At 40.0% G+C, this 16275-nt stretch overlaps 1 non-coding gene across 1 annotated transcript; it reads right to left on the bottom strand.

Annotated features, from left to right (window-relative positions):
* Window positions 1–11727: 11727 nt before the first annotated feature.
* Window positions 11728–11835, bottom strand: LOC148567271 (small nucleolar RNA R71). Its single transcript, XR_015882256.1, has one exon. It is a non-coding gene; the product is annotated as a small nucleolar RNA R71 (small nucleolar RNA).
* Window positions 11836–16275: the final 4440 nt, after the last annotated feature.

The raw sequence follows: 16275 nt of genomic DNA, 5'->3' as shown, positions 1-16275 counted from the left end.
AAACAAGATGAATTGAATAGAAAACAGTAGTACTTTGCATTAATCTTTGAGGAACAGCAGAGCTCCACACCTTAATCTATGGAGTGTAGAAACTCTACCGTTGAAAATACATAAGTGAAGGTCCAGGCATGGCCGAGATGGCCAGCCCCCAAAACATGATCACAGGATCAATAATACAATCCAGGATGGTCAAAAAGACTAGTAAAAGGTCCTATTTATAATAAACTAGCTACTAGGGTTTACATGAGTAAGTAATTGATGCATAAATCCACTTTCGGGGCCCACTTGGTGTGTGCTTGGGCTGAGCTTGAGTGTTGCACATGTAGAGGTCCTTCTTGGAGTTGAACGCCAGCTTTTGTGCTAGTTTGGGCGTTCAACTCTGGTTTTGGCTCCTTTTCTGGCGCTGGACGCCAGATTTGGGCAGAGAGCTGGCGTTAAACGCCAGTTTGCGTCATCTATTCTTGGCCAAAGTATGGACTATTATATATTGCTGGAAATCCCTGGATGTCTACTTTCCAACGCAATTGGAAGCGCGCCATTCCGAGTTCTGTAGCTCCAGAAAATCCACTTTGAGTGCAGGGAGGTCAGAATCCAACAGCATCAGCAGTCCTTCTTCAACCTCTGAATCTGATTTCTGCTCAAGTTCCTCAATTTCAGTCAGAAAATACCTGAAATCACAGAAAAACGCACAATCTCATAGTAAAGACCAGAAATGTGAATTTAACATAAAAACTAATGAAAACATCCCTAAAAGTAACTAGATTCTACTAAAAACATACTAAAAACAATGCCAAAAAGCGTATAAATTATCCGCTCATCACCGTTGCAGAAGTATCCTCTAGCAGAGAGACTACTGCTCTAGCTCAGAGTATATGTGAGATGACTAACTTGCTGAAGCAGATGCAATTGAATCAACAACAAGCTCAGCAAGCTCAACCCCCTCTACCACAGCAAAACCAACAACTAGTCCCACAGAGAGTTTGCGGAATCTGTGCTGATTATAGCCATTATACTGATGAATGCCCGCAGCTCCAACAAGAAGACAACATGGTGGCATCCACTCATAACTTCTATGACCGCCCCAACCAAGGGTACAATCAAAGTGGAAATAATAACCATGGATGGCAGGACAATTCTAACCAGAATTGGAGGGATAACAATAACAGAGGAGGCCGAGATAATCAGGAAAATCAGAGGTGGAATAACAACAACAGGCAGCAGAATCAACCTTACAGAGCACCTCACCTGAGGCAAAACCAAGGACCACAAAACAATCAACAGCAGACCTCTCAATTCACTTATTCTTCTTTATCTCCTAATGAAGAGCTACTACAATCTTTTGAGCGAAGACAACAGACCATGGAAAATAACATGAATAGTATTAACGCCAGTCTGAATGGTCTCACCTCTACTTTGCAAGCTCTTATGTCACAGCTTGGATCAACGCAAAATTCTAGTAACCAACCTTCAAGCTCCACTGGAATCCCCTCTCAACCATTACCCAATCCAAAGGGAGGCATTAATGCCATCACCCTAAGGTCTGGAACCACACTGCAGGAGAAGAATCAGGAGGAACCAAGCCCACCAGAACACACCTCAGCTGAAGAGAAATAGAAGATGTTGAAGAGGAAGAGGACATACAGGACATAGCTGAAGAAGAAATAGCTCAACCACAGGAGGAAGCACCAAAAGGCGCAGACACCACAGAAAACACTACTCCTATTCCATTTCCACAACTTGCAAGGAAGCCCAGGAAGCAGCTGGAACCCGACCCCAAAATGGTAGAAATATTCAAAAAGGTTGAGGTAACTGTTCCTCTTTTTGATGTTATTCAGCAGGTACCTAAATATGCAAAGTTTCTAAAAGACTTATGTATCCATAAAGACAAAATTAATGAATTAGAAACTATTCCTTTAGGTAGTTCTATATCTACTTTAATGGGAGGATTACCTGAAAAATGTAGTGATCCAGGTCCTTGTATAGTTAGCTGTACTATTGGTGGTGTAGTAATTTATGATTGCATGTGTGATTTAGGAGCATGTGTCAGTATAATGCCTTTGTCTATATATGATATTTTGAGGCTCCCTCCCTTAAAAAGGTCGGCAGCTCGTTTTGTGTTAGCAGATAAAAGCATTATTACAGTGGCTGGAGTTGCTGAAGACGTTTTGGTGAACATTAAAGGGCTTACATTTCCCACTGATTTTTATATCTTGGAGATGGCCCATAATGATTCAGATAAGCCATCTTCAATCCTACTTGGAAGACCATTCTTGAAGACATCAAAATTCAAATTGGATGCTTTTTCAGGAACATACTCATTTGAAATAGATGGCCGCATAGTAATCTTCAATCTGAATGGAGTCATTGACAAGTCCCCAGAAGATCGTTCTATCTTCCAGTGTGATGTCATAGATGAAAGTGTAGCTGAAGTTCACAAGGAAGAGTTTGAAGAGAGGCACACTGGACAAGATCTAAGTGTGGGGACCCTTTTAACTGACAATGAGGGCACTTCGTCATTTTCACAAACTCCAGATAATCCAGAGCCTGCTCATGATCAGAAGTTAGAATTGAAACCCCTCCCTCCGCATCTCAAATATGCTTATCTTGAAGATGAGCAGAGGTTTCCAGTTATCATTGCAAGGGAACTTACTTCTCAACAAGAAGAGCAGTTACTTGATGTGCTGAGGAAGCATAAGAAGGCAATTGGGTGGAGCTTGGCAGACATAGTAGGCATCAACCCTCAAGTATGTGAGCACAGAATATTTTTAGAAGAGAGAGCAAGACCTGTCCGTCAACCCCAAAGAAGATTGAATCCCACCATCTTGGAAGTTGTCAAGAAGGAAGTGACCAGACTATTGGAAGCCGGTATCATATATCCCATTTCAGACAGTGAATGGGTAAGCCCAGTACAAGTGGTGCCCAAGAAGTCTGGAGTCACTACATTGAAGAATGAGCATAGAGAGCTCATAGCAACTAGAGTTCAGAATGCTTGGAGAGTCTGCATTGATTACAGGCGTCTCAACCAAGCTATCCTTAAGGATCACTACCCACTTCCATTCATTGATCAAATGCTGGATCGCCTGCCAGGTAAATCATATTATTGCTTTTTAGATGGTTACATAGGCTATTTCCAGATTCATATAGCTCCTGAGGATCAGGAAAAGACTACTTTTACATGTCCTTTTGGGACTTATGCTTACAAGAGAATGCCCTTTGGCTTGTGCAATGCACCAGCTACTTTCCAAAGGTGTATGATGAGTCTTTTCTCTGATCTTATTGAGGACTGTATGGAAGTTTTTATGGATGATTTTAGCGTTTATGGTGATTCTTTTAGCCTTTGCTTAGATGGATTATCTAGAGTATTAGATAGATGTGTTAATACAAACCTTGTATTAAATTTCGAAAAATGTCACTTTATGGTAAAATGAGGGATTGTATTAGGACATGTGGTATCTAATAATGGCATTTCTGTAGACCCAGCAAAGGTGAATGCTATTTCTAGTCTACCTTACCCCTCTTCTGTGAGGGAAGTCCGTTCGTTCCTTGGCCATGCAGGTTTTTACAGGAGATTTATTAAGACTGTAGAAGGATATTGAGTTCGAGTTCAGTGAGGATTGCAAACAAGCGTTTGATAAGCTGAAGACTGCTCTGACTCAAGCTCCAATTGTGAGAGGACCAGACTGGAGCCAGCCATTTGAAATCATGTGCGATGCTTCCAACCATGCAGTAGGAGCAGCACTGGGTCAGCGTGAAGGTAAGGATCCTTTTGTTATTGCTTATGCGTCTAAGACTTTAGACACTGCCCAGTCCAACTATACTACTACTGAGAAAGAGCTTCTTGCTATTGTTTTTGCTCTGGATAAATTCCGAGCTTATTTACTTGGTACTAGAGTAGTAGTGTATTCAGACCATGCAGCTTTAAAGTATCTATTAGCTAAAAAGGAATCCAAACCAAGACTTATACGTTGGATACTGCTGTTACAAGAATTTGATTTAGAAATAAAGGATAGGAGTGGTAATCAAAATTTAGTGGCAGACCACTTGAGTCGCCTTGAGCATATTAAGGATGATTCTACTCCTATAGATGATAACTTTCCTTTTGATAACCTGCAAGCAGTATCTGAGGTAGTCCCTTGGTATGCACCTATTGCTAATTATTTAGTTAGCCGCACATTTCCTCCAAGTTTTTCTAAGCATCAAAGAGACAAGCTGAAAAGCGAGTCTAAATATTATATATGGGATGACCCATATTTGTGGAGATGTGGCGCTGATCAAGTAATTAGACGTTGTGTGTCTCAATCAAAATTCCAGTCCATTTTAGAGGCCTGTCATTCATCTGAGAGTGGAGGACATTTTGGTCCTCAAAGAACAGCTAGAAAGATCTTAGACTGTGGATTCTGGTGGCCTACTCTTTTTAGAGACGCTGCTGAGTTTTGTAAATCTTGTCTACCATGCCAGAAATTTGGTAATATATCCAGGAGGGATGAGATGCCTCAACAAATTATACTTTTCTGTGAGATTTTTGATGTTTGGGGCATTGACTTCATGGGTCCATTTCCAAATTCTAATGGATATTTTTATATATTGTTAGCTGTGGATTATGTTTTCAAATGGGTGGAAGCAATTCCTACCTGCACTGATGATGCTAACACTGTTGTTTCCTTTGTGAGAAACCAAATTATATGTTGCTTCGGATCACCACGAGCAATCGTGAGCGATCAAGGCACCCATTTTTGTAACAGGAGACTGACAGGATTAATGAAGAAGCATGGGATAATTCATAAAGTTGCAACAGCTTACCATCCCCAAACTAATGGGGAAGCCGAGGTGTCAAACAGAGAAATTAAGCGTATCTTGCAAAAGATAGTAAAGCCTCATAGAAAAGACTGGAGCACCAGGCTACAAGATGCACTCTGGGCATACAGAACAGCATACAAGACACCCATTGGGATGAGTCCTTTTCGCTTGGTTTATGGAAAAGCTTGTCATCTCCCAGTTGAAGTAGAACACAGAGCTTTTTGGGCAGTTAAGGAGTGCAACATGGGAATTGAGAAAGTCGGAGCTGAAAGAAAGTTGCAACTGCAGGAACTAGAGAGCCTTTGCCTAGAAGCTTATGAAAACTCCAGAATATACAAGGAAAAGATGAAGGTTGTACATGATCAAAACATCAAGAAGAAAGAGCTCCAACCTGGGGATTTAGTCTTCCTTTACAAATCTCGACTAAGGCTCATGCCAGGTAAGTTGAGATCAAGATGGAAAGGTCCATACAGAGTAGAGAAGGCCGAACCGTACGGAGTTTATCACCTAAGCCATCCCTCAAGCTTTGAACTTATTAAGGTTAATGGACAACGCCTGAAGCTATACCATGGCGAGAAGATGAAGAGAAACAAGGAGCTTGAGATCTTCCTCTTGGAAGATCCCCACATAGCAGAAGATTGAGCTAGTGGAGCGTCCAACTTACGGACGTTAAAGCAAAGTGCTAGGTGGGAGACAACCCACCATGGTATGATCGTTCTTTTCTTTATTTTTAGTTTTTCCTATTCAATAACTCTTCTCCTTCTTAGTACTTTCATGCATCTGCATTTACATGTTTTTACTTTAAAAAAAAAATTTCGCTACGCGACGCGATCGCATCAGCGACGCGTCCGCGTCACAGGGAGAGCAAAGAAAAATAAAACAATGAACAAAAAGTCACACTGGAGTGTGGCTGGAGGCGTGCCAATGGCACAAATCCTCCCATGCGACCGCGTCACTGACGCGTTCGCGTCGCATGGGAATCATGGCCTCCTACGCGACCGCGTGCCCCACGCGGCCGCGTGCCCTGAGTTTTCGACGTAAAAGGGTGCACAATAAAATATTGTGCGAGAGTGATGCTGGATTGGTGCTAAAAGCACAATCCTTATCACGCGACCGCGTCGCCGACGCAGCCGCGTCATCCATTTTTTGACGCACACTCACGGGATCGCGTGACCCACGCGATCGCGTCGTCCCAATTTTGGCAAATAAAATTAATTTGAACAGAGAGTTGTGCTGGTGCGAGGCTGCACTCGCACCAGACGCACAATCCTTATCACGCGACCGCGTGACTGACGCGATCGCGTCACCTTACTTGAAGCGCATTCACGCGAACGCGTGCCCCACGCGGCCGCGTCGCATGCGCCGCACAGCTCAACCTAAATTGCCAAATTATCTTATCTTTCTCTCCTCCAAATCCTAGTTTTTCTTCTCCCTCCTTATTTCTTCCTTCCCCCTTCCCCCTTCTATCTCACCTTTCACTCTCTATCTCTCTCACCTCCATTAACAAGGTTTTATTTTCTTCTTCCCTCTCTCTTTTTCTATCATTCTTATTATTTTATATGTATTTTCTTTTCTTTTCTTTTTCTTTTCATTATTCATATTTTCTTTATTTTTCTTTTCCTTTTTACATGGTGTTAGAAATTTTTTTGAGTCATTATCCCTCATTATATGCTTGTGGATTGTTGTAAATTGTTGACAATTATTTTTATTCTAATTAAGGGATTGCTTGCATGTTCACCTTTATATTTTCTATACCTTATTCATCATGCATGCTATGTGTTTGTGAAAAAGCTCAATTGGCATTATGCACTGCTCTATGTTGTTATACTATTCAATGCTTGCTTTTCACAACTTTCCTTTACTATTGTATTAATTGAATTTAATTGTCAATACAAACATGATGGTTTGTTACAAAGTATTGCTTGGTCTATGCTACTCATGCCCTTTGCCGGCATGCCAATAAACATCTTGCAGTCACTTGTCTTTCTATGCACTAGCTATTTTCCGCTGTTGGCTTTTCACATGTACTCGAGAGCATGTGTTAATGTCATCTACATCCTAATGTGCATCCATCACCACTCTTCCGTTCTCTTCCTTGCTATATATCTATTTGAATTTAATTTACTTCCTCCTCTCTTTTCAGGATAGCCACCAAGAAAGGAAAGGAGAAAGCGACTCCAAAACCCCCAGCAAGAAGAGGAACTAAAAGAGCATTAGTGGCAGAGCCTTCTTCAACCGCAGTCAAGCCCTCAACCAAAAGAGTTAAGAGGATAATAAAGGTTGATGATAAGGAGAAAGCCTTTCCAGCAAAGGACACTGCGCGATTTTCCAATCGCTACTGTGAGCAGATGTTCCCTATCCTGGCAGAAAGAAACTATAACAATGAATACCTTCTTATCCTCCCGTCCAATATTGCTACATTTATTGAGCTGCAAATTGAACGAAGACAATGGGGTTTCCTACAGAGACAGCCAAGGCAGGTCAATCTTTTTTGGGTAGTTGAGTTCTACTCTAACTTCTACATGCCAACCCTGTAATCTGTTTATGTCCGGCAGAAGCAAGTCCCCATCACAGAAGAGGCCATTCAGCAAGCTCTGAGTCTTCTCCCTATTCCAGAAGGAATGGACGCCTTCCAAGAAGCCGCACTTAAGCGCCAGAGGTACCAATTTAACTGGGACTCCGTTCTCAGAGTTATCGCATTACCTGGCAACCGTTGGATCTACGGATACCACTGCAACCGCCCAAAGAGAATCTTGGCTTCAGCACTTACCTTGGAGGCTCACGTATGGGGACAGATCATGTCCCATTACGTCTTTGATGAGCGGATAATTTATACGCTTTTTGGCATTGTTTTTAGTATGTTTTTAGTAGGATCTAGTTACTTTTAGGGACATTTTTATTAGTTTTTATGTTAAATTCACATTTCTGAACTTTACTATGAGTTTGTGTGTTTTTCTGTGATTTCAGGTATTTTCTGACTGAAATTAAGGGGCTTGAGCAAAAATCAGATTCAGAGGTTGAAGAAGGACTGCTGATGCTGTTGGATTCTGACCTCCCTGAACTCAAGGTAGATTTTCTGGAGCTACAGAACTCGAAATGGCGCGCTTCCAATTGCGTTGGAAAGTAGACATCCAGGGCTTTCCAGAAATATATAATAGTGCATACTTTGGCCAAAAATAGACGACGAAAACTGGCATTCAACGCCAGCTCTCTGCCCAATTCTGGCGTCCAGCGCCAGAAAAGGATCCAAAAACAGAGTTGAACACCCAAACTGGCACAAATGCTGGCGTTCAACTCCAAGAAGGACCTCTACATGTGCAACACTCAAGCTCAGCCCAAGCACACACCAAGTGGGCCCCGGAAGTGGATTTATGCATCAATTACTTATTTCTGTAAACCCTAGTGACTAGTTTATTATAAATAGGACCTTTTACTATTGTATTAGACATATTTGGACGCCTGGTTCTTAGATCAGAGGGGCTGGCCATTCGGCCATGCCTGCACCTTTCACTTATGTATTTTTAACGGTAGAGTTTCTACACTCCATAGATTAAGGTGTGGAGCTCTACTGTTCCTCAAAGATTAATGCAAAGTACTACTGTTTTCTATTCAATTCATCTTATTTCGCTTCTAAGATATTCATTCGCACTTCAACCTGAATGTGATGAACGTGACAATCATCATCATTCCCCATGAACGCGTGCCTGACAACCACTTCCGTTCTACTTTCGATTGAATGAGTGTCTCTTAGATCTCTTAACCAGAATCTTCGTGGTATAAGCTAGATTGATGGCGGCATTCAAGAGAATCCGAAAAGTCTAAACCTTGTCTGTGGTATTCCGAGTAGGATTTAATGATTGAATGACTATGACGAGCTTCAAACTCGCGATTGCTGGGCATAGTGACAGACGCAAAAGGATAGTAAATCCTATTCCAGAATGATCGAGAACCGACAGATGAATAGCCGTGCCGTGACAGGGTGCATTGACCATGTTCACTGAGAGGATAGGATGTAACCATTGACAAGGGTGATGCCTCCAGACAATTAGCCTTGCCGTGACAGGGCATTTGGATCATTTTCCCGAGAGAAGACCGAAAGTAGCCATTGACAATGGTGATGCATTACATAAAGCCAGCCATGGAAAGGAGTAAGACTGATTGGATGAAGATAGCAGGAAAGCAGAGGTTCAAAGGAACGAAAGCATCTCTATTTGCTTATCTGAAATTCTCACCAATAATTTACATAAGTATTTCTATCACTATTTTATTAATTATTTTCGAAAACCCCATTACTATTTTATATCCGCCTGACTGAGATTTACAAGGTGACCATAGCTTGCTTCATACCAACAATCTCCGTGGGATTCGACCCTTACTCACGTAAGGTATTACTTGGAAGACCCAGTGCACTTGCTGGTTAGTTGTGCGAAGTTGTGAACCATGGTATTGGCATCATGTTTTTGGCGCCATTACCAGGGAAAGAAAGAGCGATGAATTTTACATAATCAAAGTGTAATTACAATTTCTGCGCACCAAGTTTTTGGCGCCGTTGCCGTGGATTGTTCAAGTTTGGACAACTAACGGTTCATCCTGTTGCTCAGATTGGGTAACTTTCTTTTCGTTTTCTTTTCAAAAAGTTTTCAAAAATTTTTCAAAAAAATTTTCAAAAATTTCTCCTTTGTTTTCGAAAAAAAATTTAAAAAAAAAATGTTTTCAAAAAAATTTATTTTTCTTCAAAATTTTTAAAAATGAATTCTAGAGTTTCATGGTAACATGTTGAATCCTATCTGGCTGAAAAGCCATACCCAAACTCCTTTGAGATTGGTCTTCAACTAATCACCTCAATGGATGTAAATCCATTCTAAAGCTTGAATGGCTATTAAGCCATGTCTGACCCTTTGATTGGAGCTTTAGACTAAAGAGCACAAGATTCCTGGAATTCATATTAAAGATTTTGAAATCTTTATTTTTGTTTTTCAAATAATTTTCGAAAAAATACAAAAAAAATTAGAAAATCATAAAAAATCAAAAATATTTTTGTGTTTCTTGTTTGAGTCTTGAGTCATGTTATAAGTTTGGTGTCAATTGCATGTGCATCTTGCATTTTTCGAAAATTCTCATGCATTCATAGTGTTCTTCATGATCTTCAAGTTGTTCTTGGTAAGTCTTCTTGTTTGATCTTTGCATTTTCATGTTGTGTGTCTTTTCTTGTTTTTCATATGCATTCTTGAATTCTTAGTGTCTAAGCATTAAAGAATTCTAAGTTTGGTGTCTTGCATGTTTTCCTTGCATTAAAAATTTTTTAAAAATATGTTCTTAGTGTTCATCTTAACATTCATAGTGTTCTTGGTGTTCATCTTGATATTCATAGCATTCTTGCATGCATCACATGTTTTGATCTAAAATTCTCATGCATTGCATCATTTTTCTTGTTTTTCTCCCTCTTCATAAAAAAAATTCAAAAATCAAAAAAATATCTTTCCCTTTTTCTCTCTCATAAATTCGAAAATTAGATTTGACTTTTTCAAAAATTTTTAAAATCTAGTTGTTTTTATGAGTCAAATCAAATTTTCAATTTAAAAATCTTATCTTTTTCAAAATCTTTTTCAAAAATCAAATCTTTTTCAATTTTCTTAGTTATTTTCGAAAATTCTAAAAACATTTTTCAAAAATATTTTTCTTATTTTTATATCAAATTTTCGAAAATAACATCACCAATTAATGTTTTGATTCAAAAATTTCAAGTTTATTACTTACTTGTTAAGAAAGTTTCAAACTTTAAGTTCTAGAATCATATCTTGTGATTTCTTGTGAATCAAGTCATTAATTGTGATTTTAAAAATCAAATCTTTTTCAAAAACTAATTTCAATCATATCTTTTCAAAAATATCTTCTTATTATATCTTTTTCAAAAAAAAAAAAACTTGATTTCAAAATATCTTCTCTAACTTCCCAACTCCTTATCTTTTCAAAATTTGTTTCAACCAACTAACTAACTTTTTGTTTGTTTCTTATCTTTTTCAAAACCACCTAACTAACTCTCTCTCTCTAATTTTCGAAAATATCTCCCCCCTTTTTCAAAATTTCTTTTTAATTAACTAATTATTTCAATTTTTAAATCTTAATTTTCGAAAATTACTAACCTTTTTCAAAAACTATTTTCAAAAATCACTAACTCTTTTTCAAAAATTATTTTCGAAATTTTCCCTCTCTCATCTTATTCTATTTATTTATTTATCTACTAACATCTCTCCCTCACCCACCAAAAATCCGAACCCTCACTCTCTCTTTCTGAGTTCAGATTTTTCTCTTCTTCTTTTCTTCTACTAACAATAAGGAACCTCTTTACTGTGACATAGAGGATTCCTCTTCTTTTCTTTTTCTCTTCTCTTTCTTATGAGCAGGGACAAAGAAAAAGGCATTCTTGTTGAAGTTGATCCAGAACCTGAAAGGACTCTGAAGAGGAAACTAAGAGAAGCTAAATTACAACAATCCAGAGACAACCTTATTGAAAATTTCGAACAAGTAAAGGAGATGGCAGCCGAACCCAACAACAATGCAAGGAGAATGCTTGGTGACTTTACTGCACCAAATTCCAATTTACATGGAAGAAGCATCTCCATGCCTACCATTGGAGCAAACAATTTTGAGCTGAAACCTCAGCTAGTTTCTCTGATGCAGCAGAACTGCAAGTTTCATGGACTTCCATATGAAGATCCTTTTTAGTTCTTAACTGAATTCTTGCAGATCTGTGATACTGTTAAGACTAATGGAGTAGATTCTGAAGTCTACAGGCTCATGATTTTCCCATTTGCTGTAAGAGACAGAGCTAGAATATGGTTGGACTCTCAACCTAAAGATAGCCTGAACTCTTGGGATAAGCTGGTCACGGCTTTTTTAGCCAAGTTCTTTCCTCCTAAAAAGCTGAGCAAGCTTAGAATGGATGTTCAAACCTTCAAACAAAAAGATGGTGAATCCCTCTATGAAGCTTGGGAAAGATACAAGCAGCTGACCAAAAAGTGTCTTTCTGACATGCTTTCAGAATGGACCATCCTGGATATATTCTATGATGGTTTATCTGAGCTATCAAAGATGTCATTGGATACCTCTGCAAGTGGATCTATTCACCTAAAGAAAACGCCTGCAGAAGCTCAAGAACTCATTGACATGGTTGCTAATAACCAGTTCATGTACACTTCTGAGAGGAATCCTGTGAGTAATAGGACGCCTATGAAGAAGGGAGTTCTTGAAGTTGATACTCTGAATGCCATATTGGCTCAGAACAAAATATTGACTCAGCAAGTCAATATGATTTCTCAGAGTCTGAATGGAATGCAAGCCGCATCCAACAGTACTCAAGAAGCTTCTTATGCAGAAGAAGCTTATGATCCTGAGAACCCTGTAATAGCATAGGTGAACTACTTAGGTGAACCTTATGAAAACACCTATAATCCATCATGGAGAAATCATCCAAATCTCTCATGGAAGGGTCAAAGGCCTCAACAAGGCTTTAATAATGGTGGAAGAAATAGGTTTAACAATAATAAACTTTTTCCATCATCCACTCAGCAACAGACAGAGAACTCTGAACAAAATACTTCTAATTTAGCAAACTTAGTCTCTGATCTATCTAAGGCTACTGTAAGTTTTATGAATGAAACAAGGTCTTCCATTAGAAATCTGGAAGCACAAGTGGGCCAGCTGAGTAAAAGGATCACTGAAATCCCTCCTAGTACTCTCCCAAGCAATACAGAAGAGAATCCAAAAGGAGAGTGCAAGGCCATTGACATAAGCACCATGGCCGAACCTGTAAGGGAAGGAGAGGACGTAAATCCCAAGGAGGAAGACCTCCTGGGACATCCAGTGGTCAATAAGGAGCTTCCCTCTGAGGAACCAAAGGACTCTGAGGCTCATCTAGAGACCATAGAGATTCCATTGAACCTCCTTATGTCATTCATGAGCTCTGATGAGTATTCCTCTTCTGAAGAGAATGAGGATGTTACTGAAGAGCAAACTGCCAAGTTTCTTGGTGCAATCATGAAGCTGAATGCCAAATTATTTGGTATTGAAACTTGGGAAGATGAACCTCCCTTGTTCATCAATAAACTAAGTGATCTGGATCAACTGACATTGTCTCAGAAGAGACAGGATCCTAGAAAGTTCATAATACCTTGTACCATAGGCACCATGATCTTTAAGGCTCTGTGTGATCTTGGTTCAGGAATAAACCTCATGCCCCTCTCTGTAATAGAGAAACTGGGAATCTATGGGGTGCAAGCTGCTAAAATCTCATTAGAGATGGCAGACAATTCAAGAAAACAGGCTTATGAACAAGTAGAGGACGTGTTAGTAAAGGTTGAAGGCCTTTACATCCCTGCTGATTTCATAGTCTTGGATACTGGAAAGGAAGAGGATGAATCCATCATCCTAGGAAGACCTTTCCTAGCCACAGCAAGAGCTGTGATTGATGTGGACAGAGGAGAATTAATCCTTCAATTTAATGAGGACAACCTTGTGTTTACAACTCAAGGATCTCTCTCTGCATCCATGGAGAGGAAGCAGAAAAAGCTTCTCTCAAAGCATAGTCAAACAAAGCCCCCATAGTCAAACTCTAAGTTTGGTGTTGGGAGGCCACAACCAAACTCTAAGTTTGGTGTTGAACTCCCATATCCAAACTCTAAGTTTGGTGTTGGAGAGTCTCAACAATGCTCTAAACATCTGTGAGGCTCCATGAGAGCCCACTGTCAAGCTATTGACATTAAAAAAGCGCTTGTTGGGAGGCAACCCAATTTTTATTTATCTAACAATATTTTTTTTAGTTATATGTCTTTATAGGTTCATGATCATGTGGAGTCACAAAATAAATATAGAAATTGAAAACGGAATAAAAAACAGCAAAAGAAAAATCACACCCTGGAGGAAGCACCTGCCTGGCGTTCAATGCCAGAACAGAGCATGGTTCTGGCGCTGAACGCCCAAAATGGGCAGTGTCTGGGCGCTGAATGCCCAAAATGGGCATCATCTGGGCGCTGAACGCCAGAAATGCACCCTGGAGAGGAGCTGGCGCTGAACGCCCAGAACAAGCATGGTTCTGGTGTTCAACGCCAGAAATGGGCAATAAATGGGCGTTGAACGCCCAAAATGGGCACCAACCTGGCGCTGAATGCCCAGAGTTGTGTGCAAGGGCATTTTACATTCCTAATTTGGTGCAAGGATGTAAATCCTTGAACACCTCAGGATCTGTGGACCCCATAGGATCATCTCAGGATCTGTGGACCCCACAGGATCACCTCAGGATCTGTGGACCCCACAGGATCCCCACCTACCTCCACTCACTTCTTCTCACCCCTCTTCCACACAATCCCATAAACACTCTTCCCCAAAACCCTTCACCAATCACCTCAATCCCTCTTCCCCATCACCTCTTCATCACTCACATCCATCCACTCTTCCCCATAAACCTACCTCATAAACTCCACCTACCTTCAAAATTCAAAATTAATTTCCCACCCAAACCCACCCTACATGGCCGAAACTTAATCCCCCCTCCCTCCCCTATATAAAGCCTTCCATTCTTCCTCATTTTCACACAACACAACCCTCTCTTCTCTTCTTTGCCGAAACACAACCCCTTCTCCCTCTCCTCCATTTTTTCTTCTTCTTCATCTATTCTTTCTTCTCTTGCTCGAGGGCGAGCAAAATTCTAAGTTTGGTGTGGTAAAAGCATAAGCTTTTTGTTTTTCCATTACCATTGATGGCACCTAAGACCGGAGAATCCTCTAGAAAGGGGAAAGGGAAGACAAAAGCTTCCACCTCCGAGTCATGGGAGATGGAAAGATTCATCTCCAAAGCTCATCAAGACCACTTCTATGATGTTGTGGCCAAGAAGAAGGTGATCCCTGAGGTCCCTTTCAAACTCAAAAGAAATGAGTATCCGGAGATCCGACATTAAATTCAAAGAAGAGGTTGGGAAGTTTTAACAAATCCCATCCAACAAGTCGGCATCCTAATGGTTCAAGAGTTCTATGCCAATGCATGGATCACCAAGAACCATGATCAAAGTAAGAACTCGGATCCAAAGAACTATGTTACAATGGTTCGGGGGAAATACTTAGATTTTAGTCCGGAAAATGTGAGGTTGGCGTTCAACTTGCCAAACATGGAAGAGAACGCACGCCCCTACACAAGGAGAGTCAACTTTGATCAAAGGTTGGACCAAGTCCTTATGGACATATGTGTAGAAGGAGCTCAATGGAAGATTGACTCCAAAGGCAAGCCGGTTCAACTAAGAAGATTGGACCTCAAGCCTATAGCTAGAGGATGGTTGGAGTTCATTCAATGCTCAATCGTTCCCACTAGCAACCGGTCTGAAGTTACTATAGACCGGGCCATCATGATCCATAGCATCATGATTGGAGAAGAGGTGGAAGTTCATGAGATTATACCTCAAGAACTCTACAAGATGGCTGACAAGTCCTCCACTATGGCAAGGTTAGCCTTTCCTCACCTCATTTGCCACCTATGCAATTCGGCTGGGATTGACATAGAGGGAGATATCCTCATTAAAGAGCACAAGCCCATCACTAAGAAAAAGATGGAGCAAGCAAGAGAGCCCATTCATGGAGCTCAAGAGGCGTATGAAGCTCATCACCATGAGATCCCGAAAATGCCTCAAATGCACTTTCCTCCATAAAACTATTGGGAGCAAATCAACACCTCCCTAGGAGAATTGAGTTCCAATATGGGACAACTAAGGGTGGAACATCAAGAGCACTCCATCATCCTTCATGAAATAAGAGAAGATCAAAAAGCAATGAGGGAGGAGCAACAAAAACAAGGAAGAGACATAGAAGAGCTCAAAGACATCATTGGTTTCTCAAGAAGGAAACACCACCATCACTAAGGTGGATTCATTCCTTGTTCTTATTTCTTATGTTTTTCGTTTTCTATGTTATGTGCTTATCTATGTTTGTGTCTTCATTACATGATCATTAGTAGTTAGTAACTATTTCTTAAAGTTATGAATGTCCTATGAATCCATCACCTCTCTTAAATGAAAAATGTTTTAATTCAAAAGAACAAGAAGTACATGAGTTTCGAATTTATCCTTGAACTTAGTTTAATTATATTGATGTGGTGACAATGCTTCTTGTTTTCTGAATGTATGCTTGAACAGTGCATATGTCTTTTGAAGTTGTTGTTCATGAATGTTAAATATGTTGGCTCTTGAAAGAATGATGACAAGGAGACATGTTATTTGATAATCTGAAAAATCATAAAAATGATTCTTGAAGCAAGAAAAAGCAGCAAAGAACAAAGCTTGCAGAAAAAAAAAGGCGAAAAAAAAATAGAAAGAAAAAGAAAAAGCAAGCAGAAAAAGCCAAAAGCTCTTAAAACCAAGAGGCAAGAGCAAAAAGTCAATAACCCTTAAAACCAAAAGGCAAGGGCAAATAAAAAGGATCCCAAGGCTTTGAGCAT

Source organism: Arachis ipaensis, chromosome B4 (genome assembly GCF_059453495.1).
Source record: "Arachis ipaensis isolate K30076 ecotype BB chromosome B4, ASM5945349v1, whole genome shotgun sequence".
NCBI lineage: Eukaryota > Viridiplantae > Streptophyta > Magnoliopsida > Fabales > Fabaceae > Arachis > Arachis ipaensis.
The sequence above is the reverse complement of the archived record's forward strand: the minus strand, read 5'-3'. Positions and strand labels throughout refer to the sequence as shown.